Raw genomic sequence first — 15,333 nt, forward strand, 5'->3', positions numbered from 1 at the left:
CATGTGTGTTTTTGTGTATATGTTTATCTTTGGATCTATCTTCCATGTATGAGAGAAAACATGTGGCCTTTGTCTTTCTGATCCTGGCTTACTTCACTTAACATGATGTCCTCCAGTTACATCCATTTACTTTCCAACTACATGTCATTATTGCTTATGGCTGAGTAAAACTCCATTGTGAATATATACCATATTTTCTTGATCCATTCATCAGTTGGGCACCTGTGTTGTTTCCATAGCTTGGCTATGGTGAATAGTGCTGTGATGAACATCAGTGTCCAGGTGTTTCTACTGTATCCTGACTTACATTCCTTCAGGTAGATGCACAGGAGTGGTATCATGGGACCATGTGGCAGTTCTACCTTTAGCTTTTTGAGGAATCTCTAATGGACAGTCTCTTTTAGGATACCCTCTCTTTCAGGAATTTGAGGGATCTAGGTCAGTTGGCTGTTAGTGATCAGTAGCTTTACATATGGTCATGAAGACATCAGGTTAGTGGCCATGTCAGAACTTTGATTGGCTTGAAATTGGTCAAATTCCAACTCCAAAATGTCATGTAAGACAAAAGGTCTGGTACATCAGTAGAATCATTTTCTGTACTAGCAAGTGGGAAATGGAAAACAGTAACAATGTGTCCTCACATTTGCTAATATTGAGAATTTGATGTATTAGCTACTCCTTTCACTATCTATCTCATTGACTTTTCTTCACTCTGCTAACAGTTGTGAGTCTAAGAGGCTAAATGTTTTTGAGTAAGAAACCTGAGATTTTGAGATGTAAGAATTGTGTACTGATTCCTAGAAAAACTATCAAGAAGTCCTAAAGTAGGTAAATTTTGCAATATGTTTAGAAGTAAACTGATCTTGGGATGGTGGTTGTGTGGTATTATTAGGCAAATTTGCTAAGTTCGTGTAGTCGTTCAAAAGATATGAACTGCAAGGGGACGAAAAAAAGCACCAGGAGCCTTTGAAAGAGTAGGAATCTGTCCTCTGGAGCACCAAGCTAGTTTGGAGGAATGTTATGGGTAAATAAATCATGACTTTAATTTGATGTCTAGATAGTTGTTAGTACTACCTATCCTGGCTCTCAGGGCAGAAGGTACACTCCAGGTTAGTGGGAGACTTTTCTTGTGTCTGTGGTACTAGGGTTTGACCTCAGAGTCTCATGCTTGTTAGGCAGGTGTACTACCACTTGAGTTACACCTCCAATTCCCCTTTCACTTTTAGGTTACTTTAAGGTAGTATCTCGATTTTTCCCCAGAGCTGACCTTGGACAGTGATTCTCCTACCTATGGCCTCCCACATAGATGGGATGACAGGCATGCATCACCATGCCAGCTTATTGAATGAGGTGGGGTCTTACTATATTTTTTTATCCTACACCCCTCCTGAGAAGCTGGGATTATAGGCATGAGCCACAACACCTGATTTGAGTGGGAGACTTCTATTTCCCTAAGAACATTAAGACTTTATTCTTAGAGGCTCTGAACTTCAATATAGTTAAATAAAATAGAGGCAATAAAACTGTAGTCAAGCGAGACAGCCTCAAAGGGAAGAGTAGTCCATTCCACAGGGGAAAGAATGTTTACCATTTATTGTGTGTCAGCAAGTGTTGAAAATACTATTAGGCAAGTAAGATTATTTTTATTCTAGCAGTAAAGATGCAACATATGTAGTATTTCTATTTTATTGAACAGGAAATTAATGCTTAGAGAGATTGTTTCATTATTTGCTACTAAAAGGAATAAAAACTCAGACCTTTGATTTTAATGACAGTTCTGACAGAATCCTGCTTTATCTGACTTTAGAGTTTCTTATATTTTCCAGTAAGAGCCAGCACACAGAAGAGATCATCTAAACTTCATTTCTGGATAAATGGAAAAGTGTCTAACCAGGGCTTTATTATATCCCCAAACAAACAATAACGAACAAAGAAAAATATCATTTTCCGACCAATCTTTCTAACAGCTGCTTTCATGATGCTTCAATCAAAAATAGTGAGGACTGGCAGAGTGGCTCAAGTGGTGGAGCACCTGCCTAGCAAGATGAGGCCCTGAGTTCAAACTCCAGAACTGAAAAAAAAAAAAAAACTGGGCTCCAGTGGCTCACACCTGCAGTCAATCCTAGCTACTCAGGAGGCAGAGATCAGGAGGATCACGTTTTGAAGCCAACCCAGACAAATAGTTTATGTGACCCTATCTTGAAAAAAAACCCCATCACACACAAAAAGGTCTGGTGGAGTGACTCAAGGTGTAGGTCCTGAGTTTAAGCCCCAGTATTTAAAAAAAAAAAAAAAGTAAGTGAGTCCTGTATTGAAGGAGGTCTATACTATTTAGATTGGCATTCAAAGCCCTTGGTTTCAGTAGTCTTTGAAAATCTCAATATGGTCCTGCCTGTTTTGTTCTATGTCATCCTTCTAGGTGCTCAAGTAGAAGACCACTGTGTACAGATGTAATTCTGTTTTCCTTTCTCCTCTTGCCATCAACACAGGTTGCACCATCATATGAAACTTTCTTCATATGCTTCATTCTTGACTTTTGTTATGTCTTTAGCCTTATGGCTAGACACACTATAGTCATTTGTCATTATTTAAGGGCATCTAGCTGGGTGTGGTGGTGCACATGCGTGGTCTCAGCTACTCTGGAGGCTAAGGCAGGAGGATCAGAAGTTCAAGATCACAGGAAGACCCTGTTTAAAAAAAAGTAAAAAAGAATCTACTAGACTCTGTACATCTTGAAGAAGAAGCAATGTCTTAAATATCTTTATATATGGCCACTCAGAAGATTTTTTTTTCTTGCAGTGTTGGGGATCCAAACTATGGCCTTGTGCATGCTAAGCAAGTATGCTAATACTTAACGGGCCTCAAAATTTTATTCAATGACTATTATAAGCAAGTAACATGTTCTCTCAGGGTGATGATTGATAATAGTACTACTAGTTACCATGTATTGAGCATCTATTATGTGTAAGATACTGTGGGAGAAGTTTCATATAAGTCACTTCTCATTCCATAATAGCCTGGCTGGGAGTAAGGAGCTGAAGTAGCTGGCAGTCTTCCCAGGAACTAAGGGAACCCTCCTGGGGAGGAAAAGAAAAGGCTGTGATCCAGTATAATCTCCTTGAAAACAAAACAAAAAAAAAGGAGGTATGTGGGAAGCCCTGGGTTGTGCTTAGAGCACAACAAGCAAACAAAAACAAACACAAACAAACAAAAACAAAAATGGATCTGCAGGTAATAGTTTGATTATATTTTGTAGGAAGATGTTCTTTTTGAAAAATATTTTTATTGGTGTATAATAATTTTACAAAGTAAAGAGTTTCATTGTGATATTTGATACATGTGTATAATATACTTTGATCATATTCAGCCTTTTATTACTCTTCCTAATCCCCCTTACCCCCTTTTTAAAAACAATTTTAGTGAGTTTCATTATGACATTTTCATATGTACATATAATATACTTTGATTATATTCACTATGTCATCACTTTCCCTTTTCTACCTTTCCTCTCTCATTGGTCCCCCCTCCAAATAGCCCTCTTGTATCTTTATGTCCTTTTTAAAAGATCTATATTCTGCATATGAGAGAAAATGGGATATTTGTCTTTCTCAGCCTGGCTTATTTTGCTTAACATGATATAATCTCTAGTTCCACTTGTTTTCCTAAAAATGACATAATTTTCTTCTTTATGACTGAAAAATTTCCATTATATATACATCTATATTGCATTTTCTTTATCCACTCACCAGTTAATGGGCATCTAGGCTGATTCCATAGTTTGGCTATTGTGAATAATGCTGCTTCAAACATGGGTGTGCAAGAATGCCTGTTGTATGGTGCTTTACTTATCTTTGGGCATTTAGCCGAGAGTTGTATAGAAGGATCATAAGGTAGTTCTATTTTTAGTTTTTTGAAGAACCTCCATATTTATCTCCATAGTGGCTGGACTAACTTACATCCCCAAACAGTGTATAACCTTTCCCGCATCCCGCATCCTTGACAGCATTTGTTGTTTGTTTCCTTGACGACAGTCTTTCTGACGGGGGAGATGGACTCTCAGTGTCATTTTGATGTGTATTTTCTCTGTGGTTAAGGAAGGATGTTGATTGTTTCTTTATGTATTTGCTGTTTGTGCTTCATTTGAAAACTGTTCAATTCATTTGCCCATCTATTGATTAGATTATTTTGTTTAATTTTTTTGAGCTCTTTATATATTATGGCTGTTAATACCTTGTTGGATGAATATCTGGCAAAGATTTTTTCCCATCTTGTAGGTTTTCTCTTCACGCTGGCAATTATTTCCTTTGTGATACACAAGTTTTTAAATTTGCCAATTCTTGCTCTTATTTCTTGAGCTATTGAGTCCTATTCTGAAAGACATTGCCCATGCCTGTATCTTGGAATGTTTTCCATATGCTTTCTTCTAGTGGTTTCAAAGTTTTGGTTTTTACATTAAGTTCTTTGAGGTTTAGTGTTCTAGTTTCAGTCTCTAAATGTATATCTGCTTTTCTCAGCATCATTTGTTGAAGAGCCTGTCTTTTCTCCACTGTATGTTTTTTTCACCTTTGTCAAGAATCAGGTGGCTGTAGCTGCATTGGCTTATTTCTGGGTCTTCTATTCTATTCCATTAGTCTGTTTTTATTCCAATACCTTGCTGTTTTTTTCATTATGGCTCTGTGGTATAATTTGAAGTCAGGTATTGTGGTACTTTCTGTATGCTCAGGATTTCTTTGGCTATTTGGGGTCCTTTGTGCTTCCCTATGAATTTTGTGCTTGTGCATAAGTGGAGATTGCATTGAATCTGTAGATCACTTTTGATAATGTAGCAATTTTCACAGTAGTAATTCTGAAGATCCATGAATGTGGTATGTCTTTCCATTTTCTTCTGTCTTCTTCAACTTCTTTCCTTAGTATGTTATAGTTTTCCTTGTAGATGTCTGTGACCTCCTTAGTTAAATTTATTCCTAGTTTTTTTGGAGCTATTTTTTATAGGAGTGTTTTCCTGATCTCTTTCTCAGCACATTTTTTATTGGCATGTAGAAAAGCTACTTATTTTCCATGTTGATTTTGTATCCTTCTACAAAAGACTTCTATAAAGACTTTTGCTGAAAGTCTTTATAAGATCTAAGAGTTTTTTGGTGGAGTCTTTAGAGTCATTTAAGTATTGAGTCCTATAATTTGCAATTCAGGATAATTTGACTTCTTAGGGAGATAATTTTAATCTATAGATGCTTTGAGAAGGATATCCCTAGATTGGTTATGGTCAGTAATTCAACAGTTTATGGGTTTTTGAAGCATGACTCTCTGGGTGAATATCATATGTGCTCACAACCATCTTGGATCATAAAATGGAGGTGTTTTCATAACCTAAATGTTCCCCAATATGTGGGGTGATCTTAGAGATCCCTCCTATTATTCTAGATCAGAGAGCACATGTCCAAATCAACAAGGAAGACCTTGGGAACTGGAGGGTGTCTCAGACCTCTTTTCACTTTGTCTGGGCCTCTTAATTGTTTGTATCTCCTGGAACTTGTGAATTGCTATATTATATTACATGGCAAAGGGGAAATAAAGGAGCAGATGGACTAAAGGTTGCTAAGGAGCTGACTTTAGTATAGGGAGACTATGTTGGATTATCCAGATGGATCCAATGCAATCTCAGATGTCTTTAAAAGTGGAAGAGGGAGGTAGGGGAATCAGTGTCAGTGCAATGCAATGTGAGAAAGACTTGAGTAGTCATTGTTGGCATTGAAGACAGTAGGGGTCACCAGCCAAGGAATGCAGTCAGCTACTAGGAGCTGAAAAAAAAAAGTTCAGGAATGCAGCCCTGACAATGCTTTGATTTCAGTCTAGTGAGACTCACATCAGACTTGCGATCTGCAGGACCATAAGATAAATTTGTGTTATTTTTAAGCCACTCAATTTGTGGCAATTTGTTACAGGAGCAAGAGGAAACTAGTGTAATAGAATAAATCCTACAGATCTCCTTTTGGAAATGATTTGCTCAAGTTTACATGATTGTTAAGTGGCATGACCAACATTTAAACTCAGGTTCATCTGTTACAAAGTCTCTGTTCTTTCTACTGTTTCAGGAATTCTGCTATTATTAAATGATGCTGTTGAATTTTCTCTTGGATAATAACTACGGTTGTTGGTCTTCTGATTTTATTTATAGTACTTTCTCCTGTTACACTTTGATTTTTTTTTTTTTTGCGCTTCCCAGTGGTAGAAATAGTTTCTACCTGCTGTCATGTCCAGCAATAAGTCATCTTCATGTGTTTGGATGGGCCTTAAAAATAGTAAACTCACTCTAAATATTCATTTGAGACATTGAGGTAAGAGTGACTCTGACTCAGGAATCATATAAACTAAAAATGTTTGCAAGTCTTATAGAAACAAGACAAATAAAGTTAAATTAAAGTTATGCAAACAGCTTAGTGTCTTTGGGTGGCATCTTATGTCAAGAACTTCTACTGCTTACGTGCATAGATATGAAGCATTTATAGTCAGAAAAACTTTTATTGATATTAATGTTCCTACTTCTTTGTGTTATACTGGAGTAATTATCTCTGAGCTTTAATTTCCTGATTTTTAAAATGGGGATATTATAACTATGTAAGGTTCAAATGAGAATTCATGTGGAACACATTGAGATCTGTAAAACACCATACAAATATAAGATGTAATACTGATTGTTGTTAGGAGATTTGGAGAGAATATATGAGTCTATTTGAATGCAATTTACTTGCCGTATGAAAAGTTTGGCTGATTACCATAGCCCTAAGGAATTACTACTGTCGGTTTTGTTCAAACAATTACTGGCTGATCAAGGAAAAATTATGAATCAATTTCAATGATACACATTATTACTAGCTTTCCCAAACTAATTTAGAGCACAGAGGTCCCTCAGTGTTCAAAACTCGTAACATTTATTGTTTATAATAACGGTCCACAAACTTGACTACACATGAAAATCACAGGGGGAAATTAAAAAAAAATTCTGGACCCCATGTTGAGATACTGCATTTCTTCCTCTCTATCTTCCCCACATCCTCTCTCCTTTTTCCTTCTCTCCTTCACACCCGCTGATTCAAATTACTATCCAGGTCAGAAAACTGACACATGCCAGTCTTTTGACAGCCAATGGTCTTATTTACCTATAACTGATGGGTAATTTTTCCTGTTTTAAAAGTGTTCTCAGTTAAGGTTGGGAACTTTGTATCTCCACACAAAGTGGCTTGCACTGAGTATTATTGTTGGAGATGTTTACATAAGGAAAAGTACTGGATTGTTCACAGGCCACAAATGGTAGTTTGTAGTTCAATTATTTGGAGAGATAATAGCAAGTTTTTAATTATTCACAACATGTGCCTAGAAAACTTGGAACTTGAAGAAACCATAGAAATTATTTGGTTCATTTTGTCTTTTTTTCCATAGGTAAAGAAACTTAGGCCAAGAGAAATTAAAAGGTTCATTCAAGGTGACTCAACTAGTCATCGAGGATGAAAAGCACCAGACTTTTTCTTTTTCCTCAATTCACAGGAATTATAGAAGGCAAAATTGAAATTCACAAATGGTCAAATTCTTCATCTTAGCAGGAGCTCAATCTTCTCTCTTTTACTTGAATTCTTAATAAGTGCTAAAACTCACAGACTGTACTTTACATTTTTTTCCTCTTGGATAGTATATGGTAGATGTACTAAGGAAACATCTCAAAATTCAAAGTGAAGGAGAAATGCTTTGAATCAAAATGTGTTTGTACGCTGGGCACTGGCAGCTCACACCTATAATCCTAGCTATTTAGGAGGCTGAGATTAGGAGGATATGGTTAGAAGACAGATGGGGCAAATGGTTGGCAAGACCCTATCTCAAAAATATTCAACACAAAAAAGGGCTGATTGAGTGGCTCAGGAGGTAGAGTGTTTGCCTAGCAAGTGTGAAACTCTGAGTTTAAACCCCAGTACCGTCAAAAAAAAAGTGTACCCTTGATTGTTTTTGCGCTATTTTTCTGTTCTCCAGTATGTTATCCAGTATGAAAATTATTGCAATATTTGATGTTAAAATGCATAACAAAGACAACATACTAAAACAAAAGAAATTTCAACCTTACTACTAATCAAGCACTTTTCTACTTGAGATTTCATGCATTCAGATAGAGGAAAAAATTTCTTCTATATCAGTTTTTGCAAAGTAGACTGGTTATGTTTCAGGAACTATACATTTCAGATTCCATGTATCCTTAACTACTCTTTGCCTGCTTTGAAGTAGCACAAATTATCTGTTTCTTTGTTATTCCTATGCAACTCTGCATTTTTTCACAGTAGGTCATGTCTTATTTATTTTTGACCTTCTACCACCTACTTCACAGTTGACTTTCAAGAGATAGTCTGTCCTATTGAACTGATGAGGAAAGAAAAACCTTGAGAGTGAGTCAAACCATATTTTTACAACTTCAGAGCTATTTTTATTTCCAAAATAAAAATATGAAAATGTTTTGGAACTAAAGTTTATGTAGAAATTGATTCCCTTGCTTTTTACCACATTAATTTGGGTTGACTTTTGACAATGCGATAATGTCATAATCAAGAGATACCAATGTTTTGAGCTGTAAGTATTAGAAGATAGGTTGTTATTTGAGAGAAGTTATATTAAAAACCACAAGGCTGGCAGAAGGGAAATAATTAGGATGGGGTAAAATCTATTTTTTCAACCAATATCAAGCACTGTTCCAGGTAGTGAAGATAAACAGTGAACAAGGGAGTTCCAAGTCCATGCTCTCTCAAAGGGGAAGATTAAATATAGATAAATATTTACTACCAGCTGGTAAGTGTCAGGATGAGAAAAATGGAGCAAAGGGAAAAGGACGATTGAGGAAGTGTGTACCATTAGGTACGGTGGTTATAAGGACTTCATAACTAATTTTGTGTGCACTTAATTTATTGACCCGTTATTTTTTAAGTCTAAAATAACCAACTATTGTTTTTAAGAGTACAACATATAGAGCACATCTTTAGTACAAATCTTCCCATCTTACAGATGAAGAAACTGAAGCCTGATGTGGATGGATAGTGCTCAGATCAATGACTCATTGGTGACTTACAACTAAAACAGGGTTCCTTAGACTCCAGGCCAATGTTCTCTCCAGAATACCAAGTTCCTCTCTATCAGTTTTTGCATGGGGCCAGTTCTCTGTACTTGCACCCCAGCTGTGTTTTCTTAGCACAAGTTGGTAGAGAGCAAGTTTTTTTTTTTTTCTTGGATGTTTCCTTGAGTGGAGGCTTTATCACTAGTATCATGGAGACCCTAAATGTTGAGACCCTGAAATATTCCTAGCTTTATCTTTATAAAATAGATCACTCTATCTCTCAGGATATTCCTATTTGCTTTTAGGAGACATTGGTTATTGATAGAGAGAAACAATGAGATCATAGAAACCAGCAGGACAACCAGTTAACCAAAAGCTTCACTGGTTCATACTATGTCAACTACACCTGCTCTAACCTTCATATTTCAATATATGAGGGACACATGAATCTATGACAACAGGATGAATCAGACATTTCATTTTTCATAATGTCATCAGTCATGTTTACTTGAATGTCATAAATATCAACATTTATTTAAAAGAAAAAATGAACAAACTCAAATAATTTGGAAGTTTCATTTGAAATGTTTAAGTCAATTACTAACAGCATCTTTTTTTAGGTTAGAAGCTTTTATAGTCAAACATATTTTTAATACTGACTTTATATTTGAATTAAATATCCATGGTCGTATTTAATACTAACAACATCTTGATATTATTGCTCTTATCCACTAAAGTTTTCAAAAAAGCATATTTTAATAACATGTATTTCCTATTTGGTGTCTGAGAACAACACAGGAGGCAGTATTTGTATTTATTTTGTTCAACTGTTACAGAGATACAAGAAGTATATATGATGCCCTCAAATCAGGGTCAATAGAAACATGCTTAATGAATATAGGCTATTTTTATCATGCTTATTTGGGGTTGTGGGGAGCACTGGACTAAAGCTGCCAGTTGTCTTTGCTAGTCAGTGTCTGTAAAATTAAGAACAAAATCTGTAGAGTAGCCTGTAGGAAAAACTTTGGGACTGGATATAGAAAACAAGGTTGAGTCTTCAGATAATTAAGCTATAGTAATCAGAGAATACATTAGCACAAGGGAAATACTTTAATGGATGAAAATAGAGAGTCTAGAACTGGACCCAGGCATATAAGAATATTTGACTTACAAAAGTCCTGGCACTGCAATATTTTGACTTAGGTAAAAATAAGAATAGAAAAGAAAGTGAGAAGAAAGTGGGAACAAGACGAGTATCATCTCATCTGAACTAAAGACACTGGTGTCTTCTAGATAGATTCTTTTAATATTGATGTCAGATTATTCAGTGAATATAACATTAAGCTTTCTCATTTTTGGGAGGGTTCTGCTCTCCAATGTGGGATGTACTGTATATGCCATAGGAAGGAATGGCCAATTTTTGCATTTGCTATTGTAAGGAAATTATTAAGAATTTGGGATTTTGAACACTTTCAAGTTATAGGGATCTATATGTTTAACTGAAATAATGGATATATAATTAAAAGAGCTTTGGCCATGTAGTTTTACTTATTGTAAAATGTTCTTCTAATAAGACAGAGAAGTGCTGTTAAAGGAATTTTAGCTATGTACATGATGTGGTAAGATTCACAGGTATAATAGTTTTCAGAAGTGTGACAAGTTAGGGGGAAAACATCTGTTAAGTTGAATGTCCTTTTTCATTCCTGAAATATAATTCAACTGAGCTTTTTAAAAAAAATTGCTACTGACCCTCATGGTTCTTTTTTTGAGTATATAGCCTCAAAAATTATGGATCTGGCAAGTTTAATTATATACCTTAGCATTTTTAGTGGACCTCTGAAGCCCTTGTGCACAATCCACTGAACTCTCCTCAAACATCATTCTTTGACATTTCACGGTTTTAAGGTCTAAAGCCAACTTAAAATCACTTATGAAACAAATGTAAAAATGACATATTTTGAATATCCCATTTTCTGTTAATTGTACTAATGGAAAGGAGATATGGGCTATGCTTTTTCATTAATTATTTAGATTTTTGAATATTAAATAAGAATCACACTTGCAAGGAAAACAATTATTATGATTGTGAGAGTAATTGCATTCCACTCTCCTCTTTTTTTTTTCATTTTTCTTTTATTATTCATATGTGCATACAAGGCTTGGTTCATTTCTCCCCCCTGCCCCCACCCCCTCCCTTACCACCCACTCTGCCCCCCTCCCTCTCCCCCCCCAATACCCAGCAGAAATTATTTTGCCCTTATTTCTAATTTTGTTGTAGAGAGAGTATAAGCAATAATAGGAAGGAACAAGGGTTTTTGCTGGTTGAGATAAGGATAGCTATACAGGGCATTGACTCACATTGATTTCCTGTGCGTGGGTGTTACCTTCTAGGTTAATTCTTTTTGATCTAACCTTTTCTCTAGTACCTGTTCCCCTTTTCCTATTGGCCTCAGTTGCTTTAAGGTATCTGCTTTAGTTTCTCTGCGTTAAGGGCAACAAATGCTAGCTAGTTTTTTAGGTGTCTTACCTATCCTCACCCCTCCCTTGTGTGCTCTCGCTTTTATCATGTGCTCATAGTCCAATCCCCTTGTTGTGTTTGCCCTTGATCTAATGTCCACATATGAGGGAGAACATACGATTTTTTGGTTTTTTTGAGCCAGGCTAACCTCACTCAGAATGATGATCTCCAATTCCATCCATTTACCAGCGAATGATAACATTTCGTTCTTCTTCATGGCTGCATAAAATTCCATTGTGTATAAATACCACATTTTCTTGATCCATTCGTCAGTGCTGGGGCATCTTGGCTGTTTCCATAACTTGGCTATTGTGAATAGTGCCGCAATAAACATGGATGTGCAGGTGCCTTTGGAATAACAGTCTTTTGGGTATATCCCCAAGATCCACTCTCCTCTTTTGATGGGTATGGGATCATGTGAGCAGAGAGACAGAAATCTCGGTGCTAAAGCACATGGATTACTGATACTGGTAAGGTCTTAGGACTTCATCATATGTGATTTCCCTTTCTCTTGAAGATGGTTTTATGGAGTTGTAGGTGAGGAAGAAACCCATCAGGCCATCACATCTACTATCCATCTCCCAGAGGTCTAGCATTTGAAATTCCCTCTGAAAATGGAGTCCTTCTTGGGATACAGTCAGGACTTTCTAAATAAGGCTCTTAATAGCTTTTTTCCTGTGTGTTAAGCACTCATACTATTGAATTTTTCCTTGTGTCTAGCATTCTGTCACTCAAGCATTTCCTGCTGTTCGAATCTTCAAGGGAATACTTTGATATCCTTTTCTAAATTCATGGAGGTACCACTGACCTCTGTCTTCTTAAAACCTCCATAGACTCTGTAGTTCACTGACCCTCATGAATACTCATATCCCTCAGGACTTTGAGATTTGGAGAAGGGCAGCTGTTCCTAGTTCTTCTAATTAGGAGTGAATGCATGCATAATATTTGGATACTCAGTGGAGATTGGAAATGTTTATAAAAACCATGTTTATACCCACAGTAGCTTTTCTACTTAGGGTACACACTTGTGGATATGTTTTCTAAAACTAGAAGTCACATGTAATACATCTAAGGAAAAGAAAAAGCTACACTTAAAAAAGAAAAAAATTTACACCTCATGGCATGTGATATCTGAAAGTATTACATCTTAAGGAAGTAGAATTGTTTAACAGGAATACAGGCATAGTTTGTAAAGCTTGTGTGAATGGTAGCTAAGGAATGAAGCTATTTGTGGTAACTTTGTAGCATGTGGGCTGTGATGCACTGAATTGAGTCTCACATCCAATAGCAGCTTGGCCAAGATGGGGCAGAGATTGTGTGTTGTGCTGGTTTTTGACTGAAAAATGAATCTAATCTTTCTCAGACTCTATTATTGCTTCCTCAGAATTCTTTCATTGTAACAGAATGCACCAGGGTTGTTATTTTTTTTAATGGAGTAACAAAATGGCCCAGTTTATTTCCCTTTCTTCCTAATTTAGAAATTTCTTCATGTATTTGTTAAAGAAAGGCACACATTCATCCTCTGTATCCACCTGAGGGGATTAGTTTCAGGACTTCCCACTTGATACCAAAATCCACGGATGCTCAGGTTCTTACATAAAATGGCATAGTATTTCATAGACCTACAGATAACCTCCTGTGTGCTTTAGACCATCTCTCAGTTACTTATAATACCTAACACATTTTAAACACTATGTAAGTAGCTGTTACACTCTGTTTAGGGAATAATGACAAGAAAAATGTTCAATACAGATCCAGTTTTTCTTTTTAGTATGTTTTCCATCTGAGGTTAGTTGAACCTCCAGAGGTGGAACCCATAGATAGGGAAGGTCAACTGTATACACAATCTGGTAAATAAATTAAAATAGAGGGAAAATTACAATCTGGGATCAATTTGAATCAGAGAAAACTTAGACTAAAAAACAGGAGACACAAAATTAAGTTTTGTTCCTGATACTTGCTAATTTTCTGACCATGGACAAAACATATCAGACTTTTATCCTCAGATTTTTCATTGGTAAAAGATGTGTGTGTGTGTGTGTGTGTGTGTGTGTGTGTGTGTGTGTTAGTGTCAGGGGTAATTTTAAAGTTTCCAAATAAGGTGATACTGACCACCAAGGCAGTGTTTAGAAAACTGCTTGTCATTTTTATTTGTCACATTGACTTGGGATATTACTGGTATTCCCTGGTTGCCAGTGTGGGTTGGAAAACATCATGTAATTCACAGCACCACCTTACCCATGAAGGATTGTCCTGCTTCAAATGCCAATTATCAGAAACCCACCATAAGGGAACTGTAGATGATTCTTTAGGATCACTTGTGGTTCCAAATCCAAATCAAGTCACACAACTGGAAAGACAATAATAGATGAAATAAAAAACAGGTCGCATAGGTTAAAAATCCATAATCACAAATAAAACTCAAAATTTCACAAAACACTTGAGACAATAGTCCATATACATAGTTACTAGAAAGAGAACCTGTTGTGTGTTGAAAATTACCAGCCGTGTTCTCCAGTGTAATCTCATACATACTTTTTATTGAAAAAAGTGTAATTTTGATATTACAATTATTACTATTTTGCCAATAGTGAGACTGAAGATAAGCTTTGGTCTAAGACCAGACTGCAAGTAATAGAAGTGATAGAACCAAAATGTCTACTTGAACTTGTCTGGTTTCAAATCTGGGAGTTTTTCTCAATATTATGCTCCCTTGAAAATGGAAAATGGTAAAGATGAGAATAGAAAAATACAGAAGTGTTCATCACTACCACTATGTATGTTTTTTTTTTAACTTCCTTGAATGTACCATACCCTTTCTCCTCTAGTCTTTGCAAAGGCTGCATTCTTTCATCTGAATTTCTCCACACCTGGCCTACTTATCTTCATCCATCAGGTCTGGCTCATGCCTTGCCTCCTCTGGGAAGCCTGCCTTGACCACACAGAATGAATGTCAGGCCTTACTTTGTTTGTGTTCCAGCTGTGCTTCCTTGGTCACCCACACTCATACCTTAGTGCAGCTGTGTGATTGTCTGACTTGCACGTTGGCAGCTTCATGAGGATGGGTGGAGGAGGGGGTCATATTTCCCCAATTCCTAGTACTGCCTCTCACACTTTACTAAATATTTGTTGAATAAAGGGGTGAAAAATTAATGTAGTAGTTTATTTTAAGAAACAAAATGATATTAATGGTGACCATTTTGATATTTTTTTCTTTGAGCATTGTTTTATAACATTAGGTTACACTTCATCTTACATAAACATATAATTTTTATATGTACATTTAGTGCTGTAATTCTTTGTAGTAGACATTTCTAAAATTCCCCTTACTCATGATTTCTTTCTCTTCTACTTTTATGGTTTGATATCTTTAATGTATCTTTGTATTTTTTTCTTTAGACATATTGCATATGAATTAAGTGAATTATGCTAATATACTTTAGGGGAAAGAATAGCAGAAAAGGAAGAGAGCAGACTGTGGGACCAGGTGGCCTGAGATTGACAACTCTGGTGCCATCATTTACTGGTGGCTTTTGACAAGTCACTTGGCCTTTCTTCACATGTACAGAATTAGCGTATAGGAGTACTTATCTCTTATGACTGTTTTGAGCCATTTTTTTTTGAGATAGGGTCTCCCTATGTACCCCAGATTGACTTCAAATTCCATGTAAAGCTGGGTGAAAGTGGCTCACATCTGTAACCTTAGCTACTTAGGAGGAAGAGATTGGGA

This window comes from Castor canadensis, chromosome 4 (genome assembly GCF_047511655.1).
Source record: "Castor canadensis chromosome 4, mCasCan1.hap1v2, whole genome shotgun sequence".
Taxonomy (NCBI): Eukaryota; Metazoa; Chordata; class Mammalia; order Rodentia; family Castoridae; genus Castor; species Castor canadensis.